Source organism: Zalophus californianus, chromosome 1 (genome assembly GCF_009762305.2).
Source record: "Zalophus californianus isolate mZalCal1 chromosome 1, mZalCal1.pri.v2, whole genome shotgun sequence".
NCBI lineage: Eukaryota > Metazoa > Chordata > Mammalia > Carnivora > Otariidae > Zalophus > Zalophus californianus.
This window is the reverse complement of record NC_045595.1, coordinates 25,832,098-25,846,965: the sequence shown is the minus strand read 5'-3', so window position 1 is coordinate 25,846,965 and position 14,868 is coordinate 25,832,098. Positions and strand designations below refer to the sequence as shown.

Here is a 14,868-nt window from a genome sequence, read left to right as displayed (position 1 = left end):
ACAAATGGGAGGGAAAAAATATACATACAAAACATTGTCAACCAGCCAGATCAGTTCTGATAATTATAGATTAATATACCACATTAAATCATGTTTAAGCTATAAAAAAATAAATGGCAACTATTACTATTAAATCCACAGGAGATACATAAATATGTAGTCATTTTTTACTTTCTTTAGTCAAAGGAACTGATGCAAGACTTTATTAGTTAAAGTTCTTAAAAATAAAGTTCTTTGTCAATTAAATAGTAAACAGCTGATAGAGATATAAATAGATCAGTAACAGCTGAACTCTAACACATACAGGTGTTAAAAATAGAATGCCATTGCCCCCATTACATGTGACTATTACCATAAATAACCACAACCTGTGCACAGAAGGAAAGCAGCTAAATCTTTGTCTCACAGCGTAAACTAAAAACATTTTATGAAAAATGTAAAACACATATCACAATATGGATCAGGGAATTCCCTATTCAAAATTAAATCAAAAGTAAAATACTACTCTCAGGTATATGTAAATAAACTTAGAAAATATTACACAGATTAGCAATCTACATACAATTCAATTAACATTGTGAACCAACTTATGAATAAGTTAAGCCACAAGATATTTAGCAAATGTCATAATTCTATTTCTAAACAAGAGCCCTACTATACTCTTGGCCCTGAGTGACAGGCTGGAAACACAGTCAAGTCATAGAATAATGCAAATAGAAGGCTGTAACTCACTCAGTTCAAAACTCAAAATGCCACTTGGACACCCTTTAAACTACCGGGGCGGAGAGGTCTCTCCATTACACCCTCCTATACTATTTGAATTTTCTGTTTAAAAAGGGGGAGGGGTTGCCTGGGTGGCTCAGTCAGTTGAGCGTCTGACTCTTGATCTCAGGGTCGCGTGATTGAGCCCACATCCTGCTCTATGCTCAGTCGGGAGTCGGCTTGGGATTCTCTCTCTCCCTCTCCCTGTAACCACCACCCACCCCCACCTCGCATTTTCTCTCTCAAATAAATAAAAATCTCTTTAAAAAATAAAATAAAAAGAGAGAGAGACATGTATGGGAAGAGGTAAATAAGCATGTTTAACTCCAAAACTCTCAAAAGACCTAAAAGCTCAGGAAGATGGGCAATTAACAGAGTGGTCAATATCAGTCTGGCAAAAATTAAAACTAGTGTTATACTTGGCTCTGGCAAGAATGTGGAAAAACAGCAGTCTCACATACTGGACATGAGAATATAAACTGCTACAACATTTTTGGAAAATGATTCAGCAATACCTATGAAGATTTTTAATGCTTATACTCTTTGAGTAATTCCACATCCAGAAATATAACCTATAGAAACATTGAAATAGTCACACACACACGTACAATGGCAAATGCATAAGCATGTTCACTAAGCAAGGTTTAATAGAAGTTAAAAACTGGAAATAGCTAACACCTAACCAAACTACATTATGCTGATCTGATGAAATATCAGACATCACAATCACAATATCACAATCATCAAAAAATGAGGTAGAGTTATTGGTACTGAAATTAAAATATATCATGATGTACAGTGATCCCTTTTTACAAAAATGATATATACTTTTACAAAAAGAATGAATAGATTCTAATGGTAATACACCATTAGAAAACAAAAATCTGAAAGAATGTATATAAAATGTTCATAGTGCTTATCTCAACAAAAAGAACCCTAAACAGTTAAACTTTTAAAATTAAGAAAGATGTAAAATTTTATTACATAAGTCTAGCAAATTTTCAATTCCACATTATAGTCATTTAGGGGAAGAGAGTGAAAGGAAGATGAAAAGAAGAAAAAGAAACAGGGATACACACTTAACTACATGAGAGAAAAACATACAAAAACAGAATCTGCTAGAAAGAAAAGAATTAAACAATCAAGGGAGATCAAAGAGGAAAGAAGTTCAATAAATTCAAAAGGGTTAGTAAACTAGTCATCATCTTGCACACGTGAAGAACAGACTTCGGAGGTAAAATCACTGACTTTTGAACTGTATTTAAGAGTTTTTGCAGCTCACTTCCTTTTTGTTCTTTCATATTATAGGATTCAATTCTGAATGGGATAGCTTCAGCAACCCACCAGAATTCTTTACCTGGGGTAATTCAAACTAAGAGACTTGGTAAAACTATGGTCTTCAGGATTCCTGCCCTTAAAATAAAAGTGTTGTAAAGCTGAAAAAGCATAACATTAACCTTTTACACAACACAGCATATACAGGAAATGCAATTTGTACAGCATAAGATTTCCTGACAGATCGGGTGTACAATATGAAAGAGAGGAGTCAAGAGCAATACCAAAGTTTTTAACCCAAGCCAACTGAGAAGGATGCAGTTGCCTCTATGTGAGCTGGAAGGGCTAAAGGTGAGAGGTTTTGTTTTTTGTTTCTTGTTTCTGCTTTTTGTTGCTGTTGTTTTTAAAGATTTTATTTATTTATTTGACAGACAGAGACACAGGGACAGAGGGTAGACAAGCAAGGGCAGTGGGAGAGGGAGAAGCAGGCTTCCCACAGAGCAGGGAGCCCGATGCGGGGCTCTATCCCAGCACCCCAGCATCATGACCTGAGCCGAAGGCAGACGCTTAATGACTGAGCCACCCAGGCGCCCCATTGTTTTGTTTTTTTTATTGAGGTTGAAGGAGGGGTTAGGACTTTGGCTTTGGACATATTAAATTTGAGGTATCTGTTAGACAGCAGGTGGAAATGTCAAAAAACAGTTGGATATGAGCTTACAGCTCGGGAAAGAAGTCTGGGCTTGAGATAAAAATTTGATTGTCATTAGCAAATACAAAGAATTTAAAGTCAAGAGACAGGATGAAATCATCAAGACAGCAAGAAGACAGACAAGAAGACCAAGGACAGAGCTTGGAGCAGTCTAAAATTTATAGGTCAGGGAGAAAAAGACCAAGCAAAAGAAATTTTAAAAGTTGGCCAGTGAAATATGAGAAGAACCAAGGGAAAGTGGTGTGTCCCCAAAGCTATGGGAATGATGTTTTCCAAGAATGTGGGAGAAATCAACTATGTCAAATAATACTGGAAAATCAAGTAAGATAAAAAAACACAAAGACTGACCTCTGGAAAAGCAACCTGGAAGCCACTAATGACCTTGACAAGAACTATATGGAAGTAGCAGTGAATGAAAGCTTGACCAGAAAGGGGCACCTGGGTGGCTCAGTAGGTTAAGCATCTGACTCTTGAGTTCAGCTCAGGTCATGATCTTAGGGTTGTCAGATCGAGCCTCATACTGGGGTCCATGCTGGGCGTGGAGCCTGCTTAAGATTCTCTCTCCCTCCCTCTCCCTCTGCCCCTCCCCCCACCTCTCTCTGTCTCTCTTTCCCTCTCTTAAAAAAAAAAGGAAAGAAAGCCTGACCAGAATGAGTCAAGAGAAAATAAATGAGAGGAATGAGAAACCACACATATAGACAAATCTTTTAAGAAGTTTTGCTCTAGGGATGCCTAGGTAGCTCAGATGGTTAAGCATCTGCCTTTGGCTCAGGTCATGATCTCCAGGTCCTGGGATGGAGCCGCACGTCAGACTCCCTCATCAGTGGAGAGTCTGCTTCTCCCTCTCCCTCTGCCCTCCCCTCTGCTTGTGCTCTCTCTCTCTCTCTCAAATGAATAAATAAACTCTAAAAAAAAAAAAGGTTTTGCTCTAAAGGGAAACAAAGAAATGAGCATACACAGCCAAGAAAACCATCAACAAAAAAGGCAACCTATTGAATAAGAGAAAATATATGCAAACCATTTATCTAATAAGGAGTAAATATCCAAAATATATAAAGACCTCATCCAACACAAGACAAAAAAAAAAAAAAAAAACAATCTGATTAAAAAACGGGCAGAGGATCTCAATAGACATTTTTCCAAAGAAGACATATAGATGTCTAACAGGTACATGAGAAGATGCTCAACATCACCAATCATCAGGGAAATATAAATCAAAACCACAATGAGGTATGACTTCATACCTGTTGGAATGGCTATTATCAAAAAGACAAGAAATAAAGTGTTGGCAAGTATGCAGAGACAACAGATCCCTGTGCACTACTGGTGGGAATGTGAATTGGTGCGGCCACTACGGAAAATGGGATGAAGGTTCCTCAAAAAAACTTAAAATATAACTACTATATGATCCAGGAATTCCACTTCTGGGTATTTACCTGAGGAAAATGAAAACACTAACTCAAAAATATATATGTGCCCCCATGTTCATTGCAGCATTATTTACAACAGCCAACATATGGAGACAACCTAAGTGTCCACTGATGGATGAATAAAGAAAATGTGACACACACACACACACACACACACACACACACACACACATATACACACACACCATGGAATATTATCCAGCCATTAAAAGAATGAAATCTTGCCATTGGTGATAACATAGACTGACCTTATTTCACTTATGCTAAATGAAATAAATCAGAGAAAGACAGATACTATATGATCTCACTTACATGTGGGATCTAAAAACAAAACAAAACAAAAAAACAAGCTCATAGAGAGAACAGACTGGTGGTTGCTAGAGGCAGGGGTTGGGGGTCAGGAGAAATGGATGAAGGGTGTCAAAACATACAAAATTCTCGTTATAAAATAAATATGTCACAGGGATGTAATGTACAGCATAGTGACTATTGTATTGTCTATGTGAATGTTGCTAGAAGAGATCCTAAGAGTTCTCATCACAAGACAAAAATTCTCTAACTACGTATGATGATCAATGTTAAGTAGACTTACTGTGGTGATTACTTCCCAATATATACAAATACTGACTCATCATGCTGCATACCTGAAACTAATATAACGTTGTGCATCAACTATACCTCAATAAAAAAAAATTATCAAAAAAATGAACAATAGCTTGAAGGGAAAGTGAAGTCAAGATAATTTTTTCTTTAAATAAGAGAAAAATCAGTTTCATATACTAACAAATAATAATCCAGCAGAGAGGAAGGACACTTGAAAGGGCACCCTGAGGATTCAGAAGTGACTTCCTAAAGGAGCTGTCCATCCTGAGTCATGAAGGCGGAGTAAGAATGAGTCAAGATGAGTAGAGAAGGGATTGAAACACAGTGAGCAAAGAGAGGTAAGAAACAACACGGGGTGGGGGGAGGCTGAGGAGGGGGCCTGGCATGTGAAGTACAGGACTGAGGCTGGAGAGGTAAGCAGTCACCAAGCCTTTTAAGACATATATAGCAGACCAACTTTTATTGTATGACAATAAAGGACTTGCCACTATAGGGATTAGGAAGGAAAGTACTGAGATCAAACTGACATTGCACACGGGGTGGGGATGGCTTGAGGGGTACTAGACTGAAGGCAGGGAGCCCAGTTATGAGGCTACTAAAATAAAGAAATAATAATGTTCTAAACTAGGGCAGCGTTAGTAGTAAAAGGGGTTTAGTGATAGATCCTATGGGCTCAGTGTTGAAGGCAGCAGTGTCTAGTGTGGGTTACTGGGCAGATGATAATGCCATTATCTATATTTGGAAATATGTGGGGGAGGGTGAGTGAATGATTCATTTCAGTTTAGGGTCTATTGCTTTTGGAGTCTCCATAGGATATCCAAGTGAGTAAATGTAAGCAGGCAGAAGATAGAAAACTCGGACCTTCCAGCTCAAGATATCTGAAAGGCATCAGCATTTGCGTGGTTATTAAAATTATTGTGATGTATGAGATGATCCAAAAGTAACAATTACAGGGAAAACAATGACTGAACTTTTAGGAACACAAGCATTTAAGGAGAAATTAATGAAGAAAATGCTTGAAGGAATATCAGATAGGACAGTCAGAAAAGAATAAGAAAAATCAGGGAAAGAAACATCCAAGAGGCTAGGGAAATATACCTCTCCCAATGTAACAAGAGACGCTGTAAGTGACCTAAATAAGCTGGCAGAAACCAGAGATCAAGAAGTCAAATCACATAACAGTCTGAACTTTTTGATTCTGTTGCATTAATTTTTCAAAAATTAATAGAACCTACAGGGCCCTCTCTTCCTGATATCCCTAAGTAGTCAAGCCAATTTGAGTGAAAACGCCTAAAGAGACTAAACACAGCTCCCACTACCTACAGGAAGAGACTATTCCAGTTGTAGTAGAAGAGTATTTATGGTTGCTTTATATACAGAAAATTGGTAATATATTTCTTAATAAACCAAAACCACTGTCAAGCATTAATAAAATGATTAAGATTTTTTTTGCTTTTTATCATTCCTAACTTCTTGATTGTTACACATTACCTATGACTTCACATAAGCTCAACCAATAATATAAAAATCTTACAGCCTTATATAACAAGGAAAAGTATTTATAAGCATAGATGATGTAGAAACCTATAATGTTAGTAATTAGGGAAAAATATTATCAATGCAATAAATAAACTTATCAGAGATGGAAAGAATTTTTGATGTTGGAAGAAAAAAGATAACTTGAAAGATGCAGAGGGAAAAGAAATACAGCAAGGGTCAATTTCCATTTCTTGATTTTATCACTTTTAGGTAGACAATTTGTCAAACTGAAAAATCACATATTGTTGGATAACTGTGCTATAGAGTACTAACTGGGAGTGACACAAGTGTTTGGTCCCACCCATACAGAAGAACTCCACAAGGAACTTAAAAAAAAAATCAACAGGAAGCATATTTTCATATGAGTGCCTAAAGCAAAATCAGTAAAATTAAGAAAGAACATGACAGATTTACTCCAGACGGGAAAGTTTATAGCATTTTCTCTTGCAGTGGGGTGGGGAACTCCCCAGGTGTGAGTCATTGGATTAAAGAACAACTGGATCCAGAATTTAGCCAAAGCTGTAAAAGCAGGATTCAGACTCCAGCAGAGCAAACATGCGCTCTCTGGGCCAGAAAGACAAAAAGCTGAGTTGGGTTAGTGCCTCCAGATTGGAATGAGTCCCAGACACAGAGTGGAGAGAAAACACAACCGGACTCAACTTCAGCACATGGGGAAAATCTGCGGCTGTTTTCTTACCTTTTGATTTATTCTCTCCCTTAGTGATTTACTATTAAAAACTTTTAATTACATTCAAGGAAGCTAAAATGAAAGTTACTTCAAAATCTTACGATTCCAAAGATCTGGACAGGCTTTCCACATTGCTTTGCACGTGAACTAGATCAACGTATGAAGCAACAACACTACCATAATCTTTCTAGCACTATCAATTTTGCTAACTTAATATAATCTATTTGTACAATACTTATTTCTGTGATCACTAGCAAGAATGAATGTTTATTTGCTATGTATATTTATCTTGAATGAATGTACTGCTTGTTTCGTTGGCCTGTTTATCTACAATAGTCTTACTTAATGGCCTTCTTTTAGGTTAAAAAGGGTATTTTATGTGTTACATATTTTCATTTTTCTCTCATAATGAATGCAAATGATGTCCCATTTCCATTTTTCTCATTTTTCATGGAGCCAAAGTTTTCAATGTTTATTTTGACGCCCACTGATTTTATTTGCCTTCACTTGGCTTTAGGTTCTGATAGTTGCTCATCTACCAAAAAATCCTGAAGTGGTTTCCATTGTTACACAGTCATACTATATGTCTTGAACTTTTCACTTACCCATGCCAATCATTCCACTTTAATTCTTTATATCATATAACTGTGTTTCTTCTCAAATCTAGTGCTATTATCCTTTTGAAAAAACACTTTTGTGGCTAAGTAATGATGTGAAATTTAAAGGGTTCCTAGGTATCTACCCAACAGAAATGAAAGACACAGAGAAATGTATACAAATGTTCCTAGTAGCATTGTTTATAATAATCAAAAGGTGGAAACAAACCAAATGCCTATCAACTACTGAATAAATAAGATATATCAAAAACTAATGATGTACTGTATGGTGACTAACATAGTAAAATTTTTAAAAATTAACATAACATAATAAAAAAATGAACTATTGATATATTCTACAACATAGATGAACCTCAAAAACACAATGCTAAGTGAAAGAAGCCATTCACAAAGGATTGCATATGATTTTGTTTATTTGATATTTCTAGAGTATGCAAATTCTTTACAGAGATAGAAAGCGTATCAGTGGTTGCCTAAAGCTGGGTGTGGGATCAAGAACTGAATGCAAATGGGCCAAAGGGAAATTTTTGGGTGATGAAAATGTTTTACAGATGGATTATGGTGATGGTTGCAAAACTATAGATTTACTAAAAATCTTTAACTTCAGGTAGACTCAACTTACATTTACAATGGCAGAATTTTATGGAGTGTAAATCATACTTTAATAAGGCTGTTTTTGAAAAGCCAATGAATAAAGGAAGGATAAGAAGAATAAATATATACACACACATATTAAATAACCTTGAAATATAAAAATTTAAGGGATTCAATTTGTTACTAATAAAAGTAGCAGTAAGTATCTTAAATAATAAATATTCAGTGTTTCCAAGAGTGACATAAGAGAAAGATTTTCACAAGCTGATCATGGGAGTATAAATTGGCACAACCTGTCTGGAAAGCAGTTTGGCAAAACATACCAAGGAAGCTCTTAATATGTGCCTTTCTTTTTTTTTTTTTAAAGATTTTATTTATTTATTTGAGAGAAAGAGAGAGAGAGAGAGAAAGCACATGAGAAGGGGGGAGAGGCAGAGGGAGAAGTAACACGGGGCTTAATCCCCGGACCCCAGGATAATGACCCAAGCTGAAGGCAGATGCTTAACCAACTGAGCCACCCAAGCACCCCTTAAAATGTGCCTTTTGATTTACTTCTAAAAATTCAGTCTAAAGAAAAAATATGAATACAGATCTAAGTATAACGATATTCAACAAAGCAAAATTTATAATAGTTTCAAAAAATTGAAACTATGTAGTTACATAGTTATTCACCAGTGGAAGAATGGTTAAGAAAATTACAACCCATTCATGAATATTGTACACCCTTAAAAAAATGTTTGTGGGCCTATGGCCCAGTGTAGAGAAGGACATCATCACCACCATTGCAGCTACCACCACAGCCTGCACTCAAGAGGAAGATGCTCTAAGAGGAAGATACTCACTATTTCCTGCCTGTCACGGCTAGCAGAGTGCTTGCTAGTGGCATATCCTATAACTTTGCAAATGATGCTACATTTGAAATCAAGAAATGTGACCTTCATGGGTTAAAAGAGGGCCCCTCCTATCACAACAGTGCTCGGCAGGGAAAAGGGAGTCAAATAATACAGAATGATACAGACTGTTCGCCAAGAGCATTAACAGAACATTATTCCTGGTTTTTGTCACTTGTGAAATGTCAGGAAGGTTGTGGGGAACCTGAGATTGGATAAATATCATGGACCATCTCATCTCAGCCTTACTGGGCTCACTGCTTTAACTTTACTTGTGGACCTTCTGTCCCAGAATCTACAGAGTTTATAGGACAAAGAGAAGGTTGTACTAAAGAAAAGAAAGGATCAATGCACATGTACACCAAGAACTGCTACTGGGGCAATGGCATCATCAGAGATCTGGTCCCCCTGGTTGCTGGTATTCGTCTGGCCTATAAACACAATGGAAAAGAGGAGTTCTGCTTGACTTTATATTTGAAAATTACAATATGGCAGTTTTGTGGAAATCATCATTTATTTTCATCTGTAAGAATAACCACTATGGAATGGGAGCATCTGCTGAGAGAGCAGCAGCCAGCACTGATTACTACAAGAGAGACAATTTTATTCCTGGGGTAAGAGCAGATGGAATGTATGTTCTATGTGTCCAGGAAGCAACAGAGATTGCAGCTGCCTATTACAGATCTGTAACGGGGGCCATGCTGATGAGCTACAGACTCACCACTATCAAGGACACAGTATGAGTGATCCTGGAGTCAGTTATCATACTCAAGAAGAAATTCAAGAAGAGTGACCTCATTATGCTTCTCAAAGACAGAATAGTAGACAGCAATACTGTCAGTGTTGAAGAATTAAAGGAAACTGATGTTGAGGTGGGTAAAGAAACTGAAAATACAGTTCAGTTTGCAGCAGTTGATTATGAACCAATTTTAGAAGAATTAAGACATCTATCTATAGCAACAATCCACCTTTTAAATATTTATTTATTTATTTATTTTTATTTGAGCAAGAGAGAGAGCACGGGTGTGAGCACACAAGCGGGGGGAGGGGCAAACAGAGAAGGGGAGAGAGAGCGAGAGAGACTCTCAAGCAAACTCCACACTGAGTGTGGAGCCCGACTCGGAGCTAAATCCCACAACCCTGAGATCATGACCTGAGCCAAAACCCAAGAGTCTGATGCCTAACTGACTGAGCCACCCAGACGCCCCAACAATCCACTTTCAAAGTTTATGGTGCAGAGGCACCTGGGTGGCTCAGTTGGTTAAGCATCTGCCTTCAGCTCGGTCATGATCCCAGGGTCCTGGGATTGAGTTCCACATCAGGCTCGCCTCTCCCTCTCGTTCTCTCTCTCTCAGATAAATAAATAAAAATCTTAAAAAAAAAAAGTTTATGGTGCAAATCAGTGAATCAAATTTAAGGGGATCATTTAAAGGAAGACTGTAAATTTATCATTATGCCTTCAATGGAACATTCATGATCAACTTTAAGAAATTTTGTGGTCTCAACTTTAAGAGAAATAAAACCCATAAAACAAACAAAAATTTTATGAATGTTTATGCCATGCTATAAAATTAAGTTTAAAATTTTGGGGGAAAAATGTAATGGGTTCCAAAGATCCAGTGGTGCAGTGAAAAGTACAACTTCTTTCCTATGTCCCACAGTTTTCCTAATTCCCCTCCACAGAAGAAAACAGGTTACCAGTCTCTTCTATATGAAAAAATTGATTTTTTAACTGAAACAAACCAACAAACACAAAATCATAGTTCAAAATGTTTAAAGGAAAAGTTCACAAAGTCTTACATTCAGGAAGAGAAATATTGAGGGAGAAATATAAACACTATGTAATTAACATGAACCAAGTAGCAGAAGTTACAAAAGTATACACTTAGGGAATTTGGAGGCATTGAGTTAAATCTCAGAAAGACAGAATAAGATACTTGACGCATAGGATGGAAATTTTCTCATATCTGTACTTAGACAAAGAACTCATCCTAAACTAAAATCCAATCCCTATGGCAAAAAGAACTCTCCCCTCTTCCGTCAGTGAGTCACAAAGCTATGTTGAACCGATTTTGTCTATCCAGACACAGCACTTTTCTCCTGCTATGGGAATTAGCTAGGTATGTTTTATAAACAAAAGTTATTATAATTAGAGGAAAATATCCTCTAATATCTGTTTTAAGTAACAAACTATATCCCTTAACTGTGGAAGTCAAACTCTTGCCTTTTGTTTCCTAGCAATGTTACTCACTAATTTATTCTCCAACACAGAAATAATGACCTCTGTAGTGGGCTGCCTACTACAGCTACAACCCTGCAGGGAAGGGGAGAGTTTCTAAAGATCTAAGAATAAATGTATTAAAATACAACTTTCATTCTTATCCCCGGTATGGAAAAAAATGTAATCATCTTCATTATGACTGCCATTATAAACTGAGGTACCATACAGTGACTTGCTCACAGACAAAAATTTCCAAAGCAATGGACTAGCTGAGTCACTATTCAACGAAGACTTAATTATCTCAGATAGTCAGTGAAAGAAAATGATATAATATTATGAAAGTCATCTATTTCTGTAGTCTGTGTTCAGAGTTGCGAAATGAATTAGCACGGCTGCTGACTCTGAAAGTGATTTTCACATACTTGGATTTGTCTCTTAAAGCACTTCGATACATTCTTTTTCTGGGATTAAATTAAGTAACATCTAGGCATCAATCCAGTCACACTATAGGTCATGCTCTAACAACTTCCAGTTGACTTTATAACATTAGCTTTTTCTAGAATGGACTAGTCTATAACATTCCATTGGGCTTTATGCCATTTCATAAGTTTAAAATTGAAACACCAGTTGAAGAAATATAGGTACAACCTAACAGCCTATACAACTTAATTACAAATATATTAAGCTACATACATTCGCTTTAGAACAAAAAGTTAGAAAAAAACTCTATAAAATCAAATGAGATTTTTACTGCTGAAAAGGTCTACAAAATCTCAATGATGAGATAACTTAGGGCCCCAAAGAAGTTGCCTGTAATAAGACACAAGACAATTAAGTAAAGCTGGGGGAGAGGAACAGGGACTTCAAAATATTCAATTTCACAAATCAATAGTCTCCACCATCTCAAAAATATCTAAATAAAAAATTAGCTAAATTTCCAAATGATAGACAAATTTAAGAATCACTCCCTCGACTAACAATATTATTGGAAATAAATGACTGCATTAGAAAGAATCTTATATACCAGTAAAAACAGTTAACATTTATTGAGTCCTAATATAGAATCAGACTCTATATTATTAAGTCCTTTACATGTATTATTAACTCATTTAATTCTCACAATCCCCCATGAGGTATTATAATAATCATCATCATCATTCCCACTTTATAAACAAGAAACCTGAGGCACAGAGAGGTTAAATTACTTGCCAGAAGTCACCAAGTGAACAGGAAGAAGAAGCAGGACATGAACCCACACAGTGATCTCTCTTCAACTGTAGTCCCTAACTCTCCTCTCTCACCTCCCAGCTCTTAACCACTCTGCACACTGCCTTTTTAATTTTATCCCAACTCCTCATTTTGCAGATGAGGAAACTGTGTCCCCCAAGGAAGAGAGAAAATTCATTCAAGTCTCAAAACTTTTTTTTCTTTTAAAGCAATCTGCCTACCCAAAGTGTGGCTCAAACTCACAACGCCAAGATCAAGAGTCACATGCTCTACCAACTGAGCCAGCCAGGCGTCCCAAGGCCTGAAACTATTTAATAGCAATACTAGTAGGAGGACTCAGGTTTCCTATTTACATTATGCTTTCCTATTTCACACTGGGCTTTTCCTATTTTCCCATCATTTTTTCCATTTTACAATGGGCTTTCCCCCATATTTGGTCTTTTTAAAAAAATAATTGTTTTTCTGAATATAAAGTACTTATTGTTGAAGGCAGGAGAGTTCAATAAAGTTCAGAAGAAAATTAAATTCACTCCTCCTAAGCTTCCAAGTATAACCACTATCAACAGTTTAACATACTTTTTTATATGTATTGTAAGACCAACACTCTGCTTCCCTGCTCCATATTTTCAAAGACATTTAGAGACATATTTTATATACCATTGTATATGTAATTGCCTTTTTCGCTTACATCATTATTTTTCATGGCATTAAATATTTTTTGAAAATATGACTAAAGAGCAAATGGTATTTCATAAATTTCATAAATTTAGAGTACATATGGTAAATTCTTGCAATTAATTTCTGTGATGAAACTGTTATACCTACATCTTTATGCAACATCTCTGATAATATTCTTAGATTAAGTCCCTAGAAATGACATTACTAAAGTTGAAGGGTATGACAGTATCTAACATGTATGTGGTTAACACTATTACCAAATTGACTAAGCCCTTTGCAGATATTTGCTTGTTTAATCCTTGCAAGAGAGAGAGCAAGGGACCCAATAAGAGAGGGAATGAATGTCCAGAGAGAACCAGCGACTTGCCCAAGATCATACAGCTAGAAAGTAACAGCCAGGATCCACACCCAGGTAGTCAGTTTCCAGCTCTTAATCACTACGCTGGCCTATTTTACTTCTACACTTTTTCAACATAATGAAGTCTCCTACAAGTTTACTACAGATGTACAAAATTTGGATTTTGTACAAATGTTTTGTACAAATCGTCTGAGGAAGCTGTAGTTTAAGTAAGAATATCTAGATATTCTATTCTATTCTATTCTATTCTATTCTATTCTATTCTCTATTCTATTCTATTCAAGTAGGCTCCATGCCCAGTATGGAGCCCAATGTGGGGCTTGAATTCATGACCCTGAGATTAAGACCTGAGCTGAGATCAAGAGTTGGACACTTAACCAACTGAGCCACCTAGGCGACCCTGCAACTGAGCCACCCAGGCACCCCAATCTAAAAATTTTTAAAAAGACTATTTAATAAACCCTTCTCATAAAACCTTTGATAATTATACTGATGTTGTGCATATGGATGAAAAAGCCAAGTAAGTGAGTACTCAAAAATGATTAAAATAAATCTTCATGACCTTGGATTAGGCAATAGCATCTTAGATATGACATCAAAAGCACAAATGACAATATAAATGAAGAATTTTAAGATCATTAAAAATTGCTTCAAATATAAAAAATAGGTAAGTTGAACTTCAACAAAATTAAAAACTTTTGTGCTATAAAAGACACCTTAAAGACAAATATATTATTCCACTTATATGAGGCACCTAGAATAGGCAAATTCATAGAGCCACAAAGTAGAAACAGCAGTTATCAGGGGCTGGGGAAGAAGAAGAAGAAGGGGAGTTACTGTTTAATGGGTACAGAGTTTCTGTCTGGGATGATGGAAAAGTTCCAGAAATAAATAAAGGTGATAGTTGCACAACACTGTAAATGTATTTAATACCCCTGAATTGTATACTTAAAATGCTAAAAAATAGTAAATTTTATGTAATGTATATTTTACTGTAATAACAAAAAAGGGCATCATCAAAACAACCTATAGAATGGAAAAAAATATTTGTAAATCATTCAACTGATAAGGGAATTATATTTAGAATATACAGCTCAGCAATAAAAAGATAAACAGCCTAATTTTTTAAGTGGGAAAAGGATATGAACATTTCTCAAAAAACAATAAACAAATATCCAGTAAGTACATGAAAAGATGCTCACAACATCATTAGTTATTAGGGAAATGCAAACCAAAATCACAGTGAGCTATCACTTCATAATAGATGGCTACAATAA

General features: G+C 36.1%; 1 protein-coding gene and 1 pseudogene across 25 annotated transcripts in view; one reads left to right on the top strand and one right to left on the bottom strand.

Annotated features, from left to right (window-relative positions):
* Positions 1 to 14,868, bottom strand: part of LOC113916949 (sarcolemma associated protein) — a 153,080-nt gene that overhangs the window by 104,890 nt on the left and 33,322 nt on the right. The gene's annotated exons all lie outside the window — the stretch shown is intronic.
* LOC113917565 lies at positions 3,972 to 10,537 on the top strand (annotated as a pseudogene).